At 45.7% G+C, this 16,783-nt stretch overlaps 1 protein-coding gene across 5 annotated transcripts in view; it reads left to right on the forward strand.

Annotated features, from left to right (window-relative positions):
- The first annotated feature begins 4,651 nt into the window (after positions 1–4,651).
- LOC146050148 (death-associated protein kinase 2-like) overlaps positions 4,652–16,783 on the forward strand; it is an 85,350-nt gene continuing 73,218 nt past the window's right edge. For 2 of the 5 annotated variants that reach the window (XM_083167001.1, XM_083167004.1), the window contains exon 1: positions 4,654–5,289. The gene's annotated coding sequence lies outside the window, so the exon portion shown is untranslated. Of the gene's footprint in view, positions 5,290–16,783 lie in introns of all 5 variants that reach the window. The other 3 variants (XM_083167000.1, XM_083167002.1, XM_083167003.1) reach the window with 3 other exon arrangements.

Below are 16,783 nucleotides of genomic sequence, written 5' to 3' on the forward strand. Positions count from 1 at the left end.
AAATAAATAAATAATATACAGTGCACTATATATAAATTATATAATATAATTATAGCAGCAGCAGGATTGCGAGCGGGTGTGAGGCAGGCGGCCAGAACGTCCACAACATTCACTCTCCTGGACTGGAGTGAAGATGGCGCCCGGCAGCCCCGCCCCTTTATCGGGCGCGCACCGAGCAGAAGTCCAGCTGCAAGCATTCAAGAAGTTGGGAGGTATGCCATAGGACTCTAAATAAGGTTATAATGTATTCTATATATTCTATATTTCACCAATTTTCATCCCTGTTTGAATTGCCTGGATGCCATAAGTAGCTCACCTTCTATAAGAAGAAGGTGGGATCTAATAGCGCACTCTATTACTGCTATTTCTATCCCTCACTGTCTCCCACTAACATGGGGTATCTATAGAGCATCTGCTGTTACTCTTTAGCGCATCTAAGGTCATTTCTGTGTTTAGGGCTGTACACATGGGGAGATATTGGCTAATGGACAATTTTTACTAAGCAATTTTGAGTAGATGCACTGGAGATTTTGACTAAGGCGTCTACTGTATTATTGCGATTAACCTTTTCTTCTAACTTAAACCTTGATTACCCTTAGAAGTAAATCACACGGACACGTGACCTGAAATAACCACACGGACAACCACTGCATAAGTTTAAAAGGTCAAGGGTATTTATTGTGGTATGACCCTATTGAAAAGGGATGGCCTGGAGAGCGCTTGGAGACCAGCTAAGTCATAAAACGTTAACAATGGCGGCGACTACAACGCCCCAACTTGTAACCAGGGCGATGAACCGCCCCCATTGGATTCAAAGCCAGCCTGCGCTGTGACTGTCTTGCCGCCCCTCCTAGTGCATGGTGAGGACAGTTCTAGTAAGTGTCCTACGTCCCCCCTCGGGGGCAGGACTCACCAGCATTCCTGGCAGAGGGTGGCAATACCTCACAGTGACCTCCTGTACTTCAAACTTGACTGCTGATCGAGAGCGCCCTCCCGCCAATTAAGATTGAAATTAATGAGAGCCAAATTTGGGTGAAGGCCAAAGGCCAGGTGGTAGTTTAGAACAAGGGAGGGAGGGTGGGAATCCAGACTCGAGAGGAAGATGGATCATCTGACTACCCTTTATATACCTCTACCTAAGCTACCACCCCTTCCACCTCTGATTGGCTACCCATCTACACTGCACCTCTATGGGTAAGTGAACTCTGATTTCTAGCTTTGTCATACCATCCCAAAATGCCCAGACTCTTATATTCCCTCATGCCTATACAGCCCTCGCTTTCTCTTAGAGATTTTGTCTAAGTAATGAGGGGTGTACACACGGTGAGATTTTGGTAGAAGATTTTTGCCTTGCCTGCACAGTCAATCTATGCTAAGCAATCTATGCTAGACAATATTGACTAAGCAGGAGAAAAATAGGAACATTCCATGTGTACACCCCTTAAGTGTGTGTGTATAGATACAGATTGAGTATCCCTTATCCAAAATGCTCGGGACCAGAAGAATTTTGGATAACAGATTATTCCGTATTTCAGAATGTTTTTGATATTTCAATGATATATCTTGAGGTATCTTGAATTTATGTTGTACAAACAGATCAAACACATGAAATATACACAAATATATTTTATTTATGCATAAAGCAATGTTTCAAAACATGAAACAATTTTTGTGTAATATCTCAGGTACTTAATTTAAATGCCGAAAAATGTCCTCACTAGTATGCCAGTTACATATCATGTCCTCAGTAGTGCCAGTTACATATCATGTCCTCAGTAGTGCCAGTTACATATCATGTCCTCAGTAGTGCCAGTTACATACCATGTCCTCAGTAGTGCCAGTTTCATATCATGTCCCCAGTAGTGCCAGTTACATATCATGTCCTCAGTAGTGCCAGTTACATATCATGTCCTCAGTAGTGCCAGTTACATACCATGTCCTCAGTAGTGCCAGTTTCATATCATGTCCCCAGTAGTGCCAGTTACATATCATGTCCTCAGTAGTGTTGTTACAGATGTCACCACTAGTGCCAGTTACAGTCATGTCCTCAGTAGTGCCAGTTACATATCATGTCCTCAGTAGTGCCAGTTACAGTCATGTCCTCAGTAGTGCCAGTTACATATCATGTCCTCAGTAGTGTTGTTACAGATGTCCCCAGTAGTGCCAGTTACGTATCATGTACTCAGTAGTGCCAGTTACATATCATGTCCTCAGTAGTGCTGTTACAGATGTCCCCAGTAGTGCTAGTTACATATCATGTCTTCAGTAGTGCTGTTACAGATGTCCCGAGTAGTGCCAGTTACGTATCATGTCCTCAGTAGTGCTGTTACAGATGTCCCTAGTAGTGCCAGTTACATACCATGTCCTCAGTAGTGCTATTACATATGTCCCCAGTAGTGCCAGTTACATATCATGTCCTCAGTAGCGCTGTTACAGATGTCCCCAATAGTGCCAGTTACATATCATGTCTTCAGTAGTGCTGTTACAGATGTCCCGAGTAGTGCCAGTTACGTATCATGTACTCAGTAGTGCCAGTTACATATCATGTCCTCAGTAGTGCTGTTACAGATGTCCCTAGTAGTGCCAGTTACATACCATGTCCTCAGTAGTGCAGTTACAGATGTCCCCAGTAGTGCCAGTTACGTATCATGTCCTCAGTAGTGCTGTTACAGATGTCCCCAGTAGTGCCAGTTAGTATTAGTAGTACGTTTATTTATAAGGCGCCACAAAGTGTCCGCAGCGCCGTACATAGCAAAAAAAAAAATTACAAGGTAACGTACAGGGTGTGTAGAAAGATACAGTATAAATAGGGGTATAGCTGGTAGAACTAAAATCAGCATCAGTTCATATCATGTCCTCAGTAGTGCTGTTACAGATGTCCCTAGTAGTGCCAGTTACATACCATGTTCTCAGTAGTGCTATTACAGATGTCCCCAGTAGTGCCAGTTACGTATCATGTACTCAGTAGTGCTGTTACAGATTTCCCCAGTAATGCCAGTTACATATCATGTCCTCAGTAGTGCTGTTACAGATGTCCCCAGTAGTGCCAGTTACATACCATGTCCTCAGTAATGCCAGTTACATATCATGTCCTCAGTAGTGCTGTAACAGATGTCCCCAGTAGTGCCAGTTACATATCATGTCTTCAGTAGTGCCAGTTACATATCATGTCCTCAGTAGTGCCAGTTACAAACCTTGTCCTCAGTAGTGCCAGTTACATATCATGTCCTCAGTAGTGCTGTTACAGATGTCCCCCGTAGTGCCAGTTACACATCATGTCCTCAGTAGTGCCAGTTACAAACCTTGTCCTCAGTAGTGCCAGTTACATATCATGTCCTCAGTAGTGCGGTTACAGATGTCCCCAGTAGTGCCAGTTACACATCATGTCCTCAGTAGCGCCAGTTACATATCATGTCCTCAGTAGTGCCAGTTACATATCTATAATCGGTAGTGCTATTACAGATGTCCCCAGTAGTGCCAGTTACATATCATGTCCTCAGTAGTGCTGTTACAGATGTCCACAGTAGTGCCAGTTATGTATCATGTACTCAGTAGTGCTGTTACAGATGTCCCCAGTTGTGCCAGTTACGTATTATGTGCTCAGTAGTGCTATTACAGATGTCCCCACTAGTGCCAGTTACATATCATGTCCTCAGTAGTGCTGTTACAGATGCCCTCAGTAGTGCCAGTTACATATCATGTCATCAGTAGTGCTATTACAGATGTCCCCACTAGTGCCAGTTACATACCATGTCCTCAGTAGTGCTGTTACAGATGTCCCCACTAGTGCCAGTTACATACCATGTCCTCAGTAGTGCTGTTACAGATGTCCCCAGTAGTGCCAGTTATGTATCATGTCCCCAGTAGTGCTGTTAAAGATGTCCCCAGTAGTGCCAGTTACATATTATGTGCTCAGTAGTGCGGTTACCGATGTCCCCAGTAGTGCTTTTAGCACGGAATTTTTTTTATTTCAGTTTCTGCAACTTGGTGGTTTGGGGGCCCCTACCGCACACCCTGCACCATTCCTTGGATACTGACTGGTCCGGAGACACGCATTGGTGGCAGCAACGCTGCACAAATCAAGGGGAAACAATACTGCAGTACCAGCAGTTTCTACATGCACAGTACAAAACACATCACCAGTAAAATGGCACCGCACCATTTCCCCAGAGACATGCACATGAGTGCTGGACTGTAGCACAGGACTAAGGTCTTCTAGGGACCCTAGTGCTGACAGTCACTGCTACACTGGAGGGGGCCCAGACAAAGACTGCGTATGGGCCCCTTTCTCTCTTCCTACACCACTGCTATATAGTAAAAAGTTAGTCCATGTTCTGAATTATGTCCTTATTTAACAGATTATGCAGCATGTTACATCAGCCCCTGAACCAGTGGAGCTTACAATCTATATTTCCGGGTTATTTTTAGTCAGAAGCCAATTTCCACACCACCAGTACGTTTTATGGATTGTATGAGGAAAACCGCAGAGAAAACATACAAACTCCATTGAATAAAAATATCTGTGCGAATTGAATTCCTGATGTCAGTAACGCAGCCACAGTTACTGACGGGCCACTGAGAGCAATGTGGGGAAACAGGAGCAGGATATTATCACAGCCTGACATGCTTATTGCAGGGCTGGTCCTTTAAGAGCCCAGTCCCTTCCTGGTTTGCTTCACACCACCAGCAGCATGCAGTTTCCCCAGCCAAACGCCGCACTGAAGTCTGCACTTCTGCCTGGTGGTGAAGCAGCTTCCTGACTCTGCAGCCCTGGACAGGAATATGATCTGTACCCCCACAATGGAGGATGAGGAGGATTCTGCACCATAGCATGAATCATGTCCTGTAATCTGCAAACAACTGCATTGCTGGAAGAGCTAGTCTGTCCCTGTGTGCTGCCTGGAGGAGGTGCAGCCAATACCCATCCCTAATCTGCATTAACACCTTGCTGCAAGGCTTGTTCGCTACCTGCATAGCTCAATCCTACCTCTAGAGACCACCCCAGGCTGTGATAAGGAGTGATCACATTACATTGGCTTTGCATCACCTCCAAAAAAAAAGTGGGCCACCCCCTCCCTCTCCCCTAATTTGGGGGCTGGATAAGTGGAAAGTTTAACCAACAGAAAGTGATCAGGAGGCGTCAGCCTATACTTCCAGATCTGAGGACTGCAGGGAATGTGCGGTGCCTGAGGAGGGGAGCAGAGGAAGGCACCCTGGGTGCTGTGGAATTTTGTTGAGGGTCTTTGCAGAAAGAAGATCCAGTCTTATGTGAAGGGGTCGCTCAGATTGGTGAGTACGGCTCAGTAATGCTCACATCCAGTCCTGTTTTACAGTCCATAATTGTGTTCTTGAGCCCAGGATGTTTGCACAGTGTGTGTTGTGTGTGATCACTGGGAGCTGTTAACTGTTTAGGTTGTGTCCAAGTCACAGAACGTCCCCAGTTATTCTCTGTTACAGAGATAAAGGTTTATATGTTACTAAAACATTTAAGACATTCCAAACTGTAAATTAGAGGTATGATGATATCAGTGTCACTCACATAAATGTCCCCAACCAATGACCGTCACGTTTTATAGGTGACTATTAATGACTTAGGTGAGATTCTTGTTCACTCTTTTATACCGCTTTCAGACTGCAGAATGCAGGGTCGAACTGGGACTCTGAAACAGTTCAGTCCCGGTGCGACCCTGCATTTTGGCCTGTTCAGACCTCAGCAATTGCCGATTCGCTGACATCATCTGGGGGCGGGGCAGACCCAATTAACCCGTTCGCACCGCATAGTAGCACGGCAGCGAACCGGTAACAACCCTTCTTTTTTTGACCGGTACGAATTGCCGTGTTGCTACGGGTTTGCAGGACCCAGTAACCCCTTTCACATTGCACCAATTACCGGATCGAACCGGCAAGAAACCGGCATGAACCCGGTAAGGTGCGATGTGAAAGGAGTATTACTATGTGCTGATGAAAGAGACAATAAACAAGGATGTTCTGGTTCTCCTTCAGTATCTGAGCGTCGCCTTATTTCATTGCTGTAACTATTTTATGACAGTAATGGAAAGTCTTTAATATTATTAACTTCTGCAAAAACAAAAAGTCACTTTTCAGTTGAAGTTTGGCTAAGGAAAGGCCTTCCGCCTACCTGAGCACCCTGCTGTACTGCGTGCCGTACCTGGGCACCCTGCTGTACTGCGTGCCGTACCTGAGCACCCTGCTGTACTGCGTGCCGTACCTGAGCACCCTGCTGTACTGCGTGCCGTACCTGAGCACCCTGCTGTACTGCGTGCCGTACCTGAGCACCCTGCTGTACTGCGTGCCGTACCTGAGCACCCTGCTGTACTGCGTGCCGTACCTGAGCACCCTGCTGTTCTCTTCTGCGTGTACTCACTGAATTAGACACACCCACATCTTTGAAGTCTTTTATTTCTAACTGTGTTTTTTGTAGCAAAAACTTAATGGGTTGTACGATAGATTTCCAGGGTTTATTTATTACCAGTTTCTTATATAGCGCACACATATTCCGCAGCGTTTTACAGAGAATATTTGAACACTCACATCAGCCCCTGCCCCGGTGGAGCTTACAATCTATATTCCCTACCACATGTACATGCACACACACATTCATTAATTCTAGGGTTAATTTTGTTGGGAGCCAATTAACCTACCAGTATATTTTTGGAATGTGGGAGGAAACCCACGCAGGCACAGGGAGAATATACAAACTCCACGCAGTTAGGGCCATAGTGGGAATAGAACCCCTGACCTCAGTGCTGTGAGGCAGTAATGCTAACCACTACACCATCTGTGCTGCCCGTTTACACTGTTATACCTGTCTGTAGGTCTTTTGTCCGAGTAGCAGACCCACACATGCATTTCATTCCACTCTATATTAGAAGAGTAGGGGGGAGGTGGTCAGTGTGTAATGATGTCAAATTGTGTATACATTTATTGCTAGAGGTTATGGATAAAGACAGAGTGTCCCTTCGTCAGTAATTCACAGCGAAGAAACAACTATTTTACTTATGGTCGTCACACAGAGCATCTTGGGACCAGGCGGTTTAGAATCTGATGTGTCAAAAATCAATAAATAAGTTAAATAATTTATCCCAGGAATACCACTGATAAGGAGTCCGGTAACATTACACGTAGATCTGACCTACAATTAAGCCTTGGTCTGCTTTTGTGATAGCTGCAATCTAAGGATAGTATTCCAAGGATACAGAGATTTAACCGGAGCTTAAATGGAATAGCTAGTAGGGTTACTCCCGCGACCAGCCTGGGTTACTCACTGGTGTGAAAGCTACTGACCCGGGTTCTGCTCACCGGAGTCAGTCTGTTGAGTCTGGGAGATGGCGGCAGCCAGGGTGCCAGTCCCGGGAGATCCCGTCCGTGTGGGGTTGGTGCAGGTACCGGTTCGGGAGGTCAGGCCTGTGGGGGGCGGGTTCCGGTCAGGGGGGTCTGGCCTGTATCTACTGGTGGAGAGCACCAAGTCACTGCCTACAGTAATGTCACGCGTCTCCTGCTTTTCCCGCCGCTGGGAGCCACCGGGTGAAAAATGGGTATAGTTTCACCCTGAGCCAATCCCAGGCCAGCCCCGCCAGCATCATCCCACTCACTCCGCCTCGTGCCGCCTGCACTAACTCCCCCCCCCCCTCACACCAGAAAATGCAGGCACTAGGCTGGTGACAAAGGGGCCAACCCGCGAATATCCCTGCATGATCCAGGAACCATATTCCCGGGTAAGTCTCTGCATTTTCTGGTGTAAAAGGGGTATTTTAAAATTAAATTGATTTCCGCGCTGATGTATGTATGTATATAAGCAGCTCTTAATAAAGTTTACTTAGTGGAATTTATGAGATAAGAGCGCAGGAAATAATTAAATAATAAAATAAACTGAGTGCACACCAATAAAAATAAATGGCTGATAAAACCCTACTCACTGGGTAGGGTAAGACAGGGAGAGTGTTGGAACGGGGACTCCATACTCAATAAGGAGTGTAAACATTGATTTTAATAAACCATTTATTTTTATAGGTGTTCACTCATTACTTTTGCTTTCACTTAGTGGAATTTATGAGATAAGAGTGCTGGAAATAATAAAATAATAAAAAAGTGAAAGGGGTATTATAATTAGTGAGCCATTAGGACTGAGGCTGGTAACCACTGTTGTACTTTTATGTTCAATATACTGACTGCTTTGCATAGGCCTACCAGACTTATGGTGGGATGTACTAACAACTTGCGATACGTACCGCCATACATCGAATTCATACTAATCGCCTATGTACTTACATAGGCGGTTAGGAATGCAAAGGACCGCAATGTACATGGTTACCATAAACACCCCCTCTATAGCGACTATCCCCGCAGTATATAGCACTTATGCAATCTATGGCTCCAGCATAACTACATATATAATATTTCTGAGAAGTGGCGTGCAAATGTTGTAACCCGTAGCAACCTGACATTCACTCTCCCATCATTTTACCTTGTGCATTATCAGTCGATAGAAATTGTGCAGGAAGGGAACATGAAAATTCCAGTCTTTCTGGCCAAATAGAATGTTGCAGAAGGGGTTAAATGTTATGTTCTAGATTCGCCTTTTGGATTTAGTGTGACATAGACAAATGAGCTGATTTCTGCCTGAATCCGAATATAGACCATTCATCCCACTGCACAGCCAGGGAACTATCCGCGGAATGTGGCTCTCAGTTGGCCAAGATGCAGAGAACAGAAATAGGGATTTTTCTCCACATTTTGGCCTGTTAGGTGCCGGCGGTTGGGAGCCAGAGACCGTTATCCTGAGCGATGGGCTCGCACTGTCACTTTCTCTTCTCCTTTACTTATTATGAGGATTGGTCAGCGATGCATTGAATAATCGGATTATAATGTGATGGGTCAGCTCGGGACCCCTGTAGGCTTACACTGATTCCTTCCACAGTCTGTGATCGCCTCTTCCCAAAACTCTTGGCTACTGTATGTAATATTGGGGAGATTATACAGCCTCTAGTCTCAGATGTACTAAGACGTGGAGATAGATAGTCTTGGCCAGCTTCTAGCTGTCATTTTTCAAACACAGCCTGTAACATGACAGTTAGGAGCTGATTGGCTGGCACTTTATCTCTCTTCACTTTGTCACTCTGCAAGGTGATTTATATCGTCAGTGATCATTGACAAAATCGCATATATATCCTCCAATGTGTGCAGTGAATATCATTAATGATGGGCACTGCCGCAGGACGATAACGACGATATTTGGGTGCCGTTTTTATGTATTTAAACACTGAAAACGGCACCCGAATTAAGCCAATCTCGCACCCTTCGCTGGGCCAAATTTGCTTAAAATTGCTCGCAGCCCTATGGAATTGTGATCGCTTTGTAAGCGAGTTCAGGCTGCTGTAAAGTGCGTCCGGTGCCGCGATGATTCACACTCGAGGATCGTCCGCACCAAATAGGAACAACCCCAATGAATGAGGATGTGATTGGATAGGAGTAGATATGAGTGGCCTGCACAGTGGGGATGTGATTGGATAGGAGTAGATATGTGTGGCCTGTACAGTGGGGATGTGATTGGATAGGAGAGGATATGTGTGGCCTGTACAGTGGGGATGTGATTGGATAGGAGTAGATATGAGTGGCCTGCACAGTGGGGATGTGATTGGATAGGAGTAGATATGAGTGGCCTGCACAGTGGGGATGTGATTGGATAGGACAGAGGATATGTGTGGCCTGTACAGTGTGGATGTGATTGGATAGGACAGAGGATATGTGTGGCCTGTACAGTGTGGATGTGATTGGATAGGACAGAGGATATGTGTGGCCTGTACAGGGGGGATGTGATTGGATAGGACAGAGGATATGTGTGGCCTGTACAGGGGGGATGTGATTGGATAGGAGAGGATATGTGTGGCCTGTACAGTGGGGATGTGATTGGATAGGAGTAGATATGTGTGGCCTGCACAGTGGGGATCTGATTGGATAGGAGAGGATATGTGTGGCCTGTACAGTGGGGATGTGATTGGATAGGAGAGGATATGTGTGGCCTGTACAGTGGGGATGTGATTGGATAGGAGAGGATATGTGTGGCCTGTACAGTGGGGATGTGATTGGATAGGACAGAGGATATGTGCGGTCTGTACAGTGGGGATGTGATTGGATAGGACAGAGGATATGTGCGGTCTGTACAGTGGGGATGTGATTGGATAGTAGAGGATATGTGTGGTCTGTACAGTGGGGATGTGATTGGACAGGAGTAGATATGTGTGGCCTGCACAGTGGGGATGTGATTGGACAGGAGAGGTATCTGAAGGTTATGTGACTGATTCTGGAATTTGATACTCTGCCTAAAGAGGTGAGTTCTCAGGAAATGCTTGGAGGTTTGCAGTTGCACCTTCTCTGTGAGATCTGACCTGGCAGGGTTTCGGGCCTGAGGGCAGGTAACACCCCACCAACAGAAGACAAGGGGATTTTCTGCAAGCAGTGCCACCTTTTGTCCTTGGTAAACAAGGAGAGATGAGAGACGGGTGGGGGTCTCGTCAGGGTGGGGTACCGGTGGGAGAGAGAGCTTAAGGGCTTTGGCAGTCCCACGCCTTTCCCACTACAAAGAGCGTACTACTGCACAGTGTAAAACATAGCAGAGGAAGTAATTACGTAGAGAAACCTGATCATTGCTACTTTACACGTAGTATTATCACCTGGCCAGTAAATAAAGGACTTTGTGTGAATAACATGAATAATAAACCTCCGGCGCCAGGAAGTCCAGCTGCGAAACGCCATATAAAACTATGTATTAAAAGCACATTTATTTTTATTATTCTATTTATTACCAGTTATTTATATAGTGTCATCCCCCCCCCCCCCCTCCCCGATATCCGCACTAATTGGGTGTTACGCCAAACCACTGGACCCATGTGTATTTGTGTGATCGCAGGTCCACTAATTAGATACCTTGATAATGACCATCGCTCACTTATTGTGACATGAGGCCATTTTAATCAGCTAAAAGTAAATCAGGACTAATTGGATACATCACTTAAGCGGGGTACGCACAATGCGATTCAGGGCACTGCCGATATTGTTCAGTATCGGCGGTGCCCCAGACAAACTATATCGTTTATGATATTGTTCATAGTGTGGATTCTAGCATCCTCCACCTTTCAAAACCCGTTTCTAGCACAGTCTGGTCTGTTTCTCAGCACTGAAATACAGACCACACGGTGCTACAAGCAACACAGCAGATAGCGACACCCCAGGCAGGTTTTAAAAGGTGCAGGGTGTTAGAATGAATCCTGCATTGAACGATGTAGGCACATGTGACACGGGTAAATTTATCAAGCTCGGTGAAGTGATAAAGTGTATGGTTTTTATCACCGGCCAATCAGCTCCTACCTGTCATTTTTCAAACCAAGCCTGTAACTTCACAGGTAGGAGCTGATTGGTCGGTGATTAAAAACCAGACACTTTATCACTTCACCAAGCTTAATAAATCTGCCCCACAGTCCGCTCTCGCCGGAGGTGTGAGATCCTGGCCAATCTCGGACATGATTTTAAAGCGGCAATCATTTACAAGGCACGTATTGTTGTATATCATATTACATTTATTTATTATTTATTAACAGTTTCTTATATAGTGCATACATATTCCACAGCGCTTTACAGAGGATATTTTTTGAACATTCAGATCAGTGGCGTAACTAGATACATGTGGGCCCCATAGCAAAAGTTTTTAAGGACCGCTATTTATCACCTAATGCTGAAAAATTTATTTAGCATATGGTGCTTTGACAGGCAAAGTGGGCCCCTTTCAGCTCTGGGCCCCATAGCAGCTGCACCCCCTGCACCTATGGTAGTTACGCCCTTGATTCAGATCGGTCCCTGCCCCAGTGGGCGCTGACTGGTTGCTGGGGGAGACCTTGCTTTGTGTTAAACTCGCTCGGCTCTGCGGCGCAAAGTCCCAAGGGAGGAGGAGGAGCTGCTGCATTTGGGCATGGGCAGTAGCTCTCCTCATGGACCACCGGCCATCGCCATCTTCATCACTGGCAGCCATCCCAGTCACCCTTTCTGTGCGGCGCCTATCGGCTAACATACTAGGTATGTCACTCTGCCCCCAGGAGTTGGTGGCTGCGGTTAGCGGCTGCGGCCCAGCCAGGGGAGACAGCGGCGGCCCAGTAAGAGGGGAAAGCGTCCGAAATCCAGACCGGCCCACCGGGAAATGGTCCAGTTTCCCGACGGGCCAATCCGCCCCTGCCATGTATTCAAGACCAGAGGCGTCTTATTGTTCCACAGAAAATATCAGCAGTTATACAACATGTTTGTGTTGTTGGATGAAAGGCTCGCATTGAGGAACTGCCAGGATCTGCTGATAACATCTGTTTGTCAGATCTGCTGTCCTGCAGCCACCCACATTCCACATTAATTGCAACCAGAATGCACATCGTGATGCAGCTAGCCTCAGGTCTGCATGGTTTTATAGCCCTTGGTGGGGGGTGCGACCTCTGTCCCATCAGTGGCAGCAGGAGGATTCCGTTACGGCTGGACCTCAGCGGGCCATAAAAAAAATCTTATAAAATAAAATGCAATTATGTATATTCCAACAATCTCCTCATCCTGCGCTAAGGACTTCTAATAAAATGTCAGACGTAAAATCATTTTCCATCTGTCAGCACGAGATCTAAAATAAGACACACACGGAACAAACACAATGGCGCCTGAAATGTAGTATTTGCAAACAAACTCAGATATCCCAGAAACGGCAGATAGGAACCGCTATTTGATATTTATTCTCAGCTGGACCAGCAGCACATCCTGCCAGCAAACCACCCTGACTTTGCTCATTGATGCTGTTATTGATCCGCTAAGGTCTCCGATGACATTTCAATCAGTATGAAATCCCGGCGTTCATAATCCCGACGCCGGAATCCCGACCGCCGAAATCCCGGATCGCCCCCCCCCCCCCCTCGCTACGCTCGGCACGCTAAGTTATTCTCCCTCCAGGGGTGTCGTGGACACCCACGGAGGGAGAAGGTGTCGGGATTTCGTCCGTCGGGATTCCGAACGCCGGGATTTTAACTGCATCCCATTCAAACACATGTAAAATATCCAATGTGCATCGATCAGATTTGTATCTGATTGATCTTGTTTGGAAGCTTTGTGCTTCTATGATATCCTGTGTGCCCAGAAGCCTCTGCATACAGAGGTATTCCTTATCCCGGATCTTCAGAGACCCATAACGGTGCTCCCGGTAGACAGGAATATTGTGTAATTGAATTTGACAGCAACTGAGGGAACGTCTGAGCTGCAGCCTTAGGGCAATATTCAACCGCTTTTTTCGGTGAAACAGTGAAATTTCTCTGAAAATAATATTCAACATATTCAATGATCACTGTTCGCTGAAAGTGAATGCCGGCCAATTCGCTGCTAATCAATTTTGGTTTTCAATGTGAAAATCAGCACAGTTCGCCGAAAGTGTATTCAGTGCCAGAATGGAGAACTGTGTTCACTGTTTTTTTTTTTTTTTTGGTGAAGTTCTCTGTTCTGCTTTCAACATCTTTTTTAGGTGAACTGTAATGTGTACTTAATAAATGTTTTTTATTAATGTTTTTGGTGCCTAAAAATCCGTTTATTTATTATTTGAAGACTCTTGCTATTTTTATTTCTTGACAAGCTACACAGCTAGTTTTTTTCATTACATATGCAGGGGAGCGGGGACCTGCTCATTAAATATTCACTGCGCTGGGTCCTGCTCATTACATATGCAGGGGAGCGGGACCAGCTCAGCGCTGTCTGCTGCCTGGGTCACCCGGACCTCCCTGCAGTGGATACTCAGTGCTGCAGCCCTCTCTCCCTCCGCAGCGGCTGCCCTGTCCATACACCGGCCGTCCGCCATCACGCCTTCCGCCGCCGTGTCGCCTTATTGGGGTATTTTCACCTTCAGAGACAGCGAGCCCCTGAGGCGTTGAATGCAGTGACCGGAGGGCTGGCGGTGAATCGTGGAGGATGGAGAATCATGGCGAGTGCACGGTGAATCCAAAACAGGATTCGCTGCCGTTCATTTGAATACCTGCCTTAGAATTCCACTTTTGTTTCGCCATGAGCTGCGACCACAGCGTAGCGCTGAGATTGGGGTATCGGGAGAGAGGATTCCAGGCGGAACGCACATGAAAGACGAATTCCATGAGAATGTGGAACATGCAAAATCCGGCACCCATAGGTGGAGTGCGGCCAATATCGCGCCAAGGGGTTTGATCATATGATATATCTCTATTAATGCATCTGTCCTTCTATTGGTGGCGGCCAGGCCAACGGCAAGAGAGGGTCTGTCTGTTATAATTCTTCCTTATTTGCCTATTTGTGAAAGTCTACTATGTGTGTGTCAGGACCTATGGCCGTGGTTTCTGGTATCCGGATAATAAGTCGATAATCAATAGATCAACACCATAGTGGTGACGTGCATGAGGTTGACACATCAAAAAAGGCCGACATGAGGGTTGCTTTTTTGTGCTGACCTTTTTGTCTATGGGGGTTATTTTGGTTCACTCTTTCTGACAAATTCCTTCTTAGATGGACAAAACCATGTGCACTGCAGGTGGGGCAGATGTAACTTGTGCAGAGAGAGTTAGATTTGGGTGAGTTATTTTGTTTCTGTGCAGGGTAAATACTGGCTGCTTTATTTTTACACTGCAATATAGATCTCACTTTGAAGGAAAACCCCACCCAAATCTAATTCTCTCTGCACATGTTACATCTGCCCCACCTGCAGTGCACATGGTTGTGTCCATCTAAGAAGGAATTTGTCAGAAAGAGTGACCCAAAATAACCCCCTATGTGCCTGTTGACCTTCTGGGGTTGACCTTTTCATTGTCCCCATCCGTGGTTTCTCAGGTCAGTGATGTCAGTATGTGCCAATATGAATTCTGCATGTAGACTAAAGGGGCGTTCCCAAACTACTGTGCACACATTTATTTAGTTCTATCCAAACTGTGATATGTGGTACGGTTTGTACTTACTTTTGTGGTTGTCACTGGTGAGAGTGTTGCCTGTGTGTAGTATCAGTGACCGAGTGTGCATTTTGATTAAACGTTTACCATGGAAGTCACACAGAGTCACACGTAATAAAACGGCTCTGGGCTGCAGGCCCTAGCGGTAGGACGATATATTGTGTGTAATGTGTCAAATTGTTTGTGTTTTCCATCCGATCCGATGCACGGTCCCGCGAGTGTCGGTTAGGAGCCCCTAGATCGCTCGTACTGCCCCCATTGATTGATCGGAAGCGGATGGAAAATGTAGTGCTTTTTGCGCATGCGATATATCGCAGGAGGTTTGACTGATGTTTCCTGGTCCCCCTTGCCCTCTAACCAAGCCCATCAGATATATCTCATGGTACAATTGTATACCATAAGATATATATCTCATGCAATATATATCTCGGCTTGATCATTCGCATGAGATATATCTTATGCAAAAATGACACCAAGGTACCAAATCGGATGGAATCACTGCCGGGAAGGTTCAATGGAAATCATCCAGCCTGGCGCAAGACCAATGCTAGCAATTCATTCAAATTCAATTCAATCAGAATGCCAATCTCCTGTGTAAAACATCAGGTAGGTGCTCTCATAAGAACACTGCCACCAGTGGTGCCCATGTGAAATAACAGCCTGGGTGAGTGCCATCCTGCCTGGGCGTATGCCATCTCACCTAGAACCCTCTTCCACCTGTGATTTATCTTCATCGCTTGATTATCTGTCTTGATGTTGTGAAAGCCAATTCTCCATGTCACCACTCAGGATAGGAGCTAGTTAAAGGGACCACGTAATGAGGAATCTGCCTGAAGAGCTGCGTTGCCGAATGCCTCCTTGGGCAATTTTAGCTGGTTAGGAGGAATTGCTGACTCAGAATATAATTTAAAGGTATCTAGTAAGCATTGCACACACAGGCGTGGGGGAACCGCAGAACAATTGACACACAGGTGTAAAACATATCAATACTGAACTACACTGGAAAAGGTAAATACAAAGGGCAAACATTGGGGCAGATGTATTAAGCTTCAACAAGAGATAAATACAAGGAGAGATAAACGTCCAGCCAATCACCTGCTAACTGCCATGCTACAGCCTGTGTTTGAAAAAAGTCAGTAAAGAGCTGATTGGCTGGACGTTTATCTCTCCTTATCACCCTTGCATTTATCTTTTGTTAAGGCTTAATACATCTGCCCCAATATTTGTGAATTGCCTTATTACTAAGTAACTGAGCAGTTTGTAAAAGTGAATTAAAGAAGGGGAACTGGGAAAATAATTGACATTACACTTTTTATATTATATGGTACAAGAACACTTGTAATTTTACTGTGCCAATTATATGTTATCTTAGAGACTGTTAACGTTCCAAATTTGAGTGCTGTCATATAACACAATTGGACAGAGCCTCTCTGATGACATCATAATACCGATGGCACTTCAGTCTGATGTAAATGTTTATTCTTGCCATTGGCGGTATCGGATACATAAATATCGGTAGATTATATAATAAGTAAAGGAACTATCGCTTGATTTCCCCAGAGATTGTACGCAAGGCACGTATAGTTCTACCAGTCTCCATTATAGTGCCGTTGAATATAATTAAGAGTGCGCTGCCGACCCAGCCGTCTGCCTGACGCTGGCACAATGCCAGTCTAGGGAAATTGATTAAATGAATAATTGCAGATGAATAGGCATTCCCTCTCATCCTGGGAGTTAGTGCTCTGAGGAGAACGTGTGGGAAGGGTAATTCTCACCAATGATACTGGGAC

This window comes from Crinia signifera, chromosome 12, assembly GCF_055691185.1.
Source record: "Crinia signifera chromosome 12, ASM5569118v1, whole genome shotgun sequence".
NCBI lineage: Eukaryota > Metazoa > Chordata > Amphibia > Anura > Myobatrachidae > Crinia > Crinia signifera.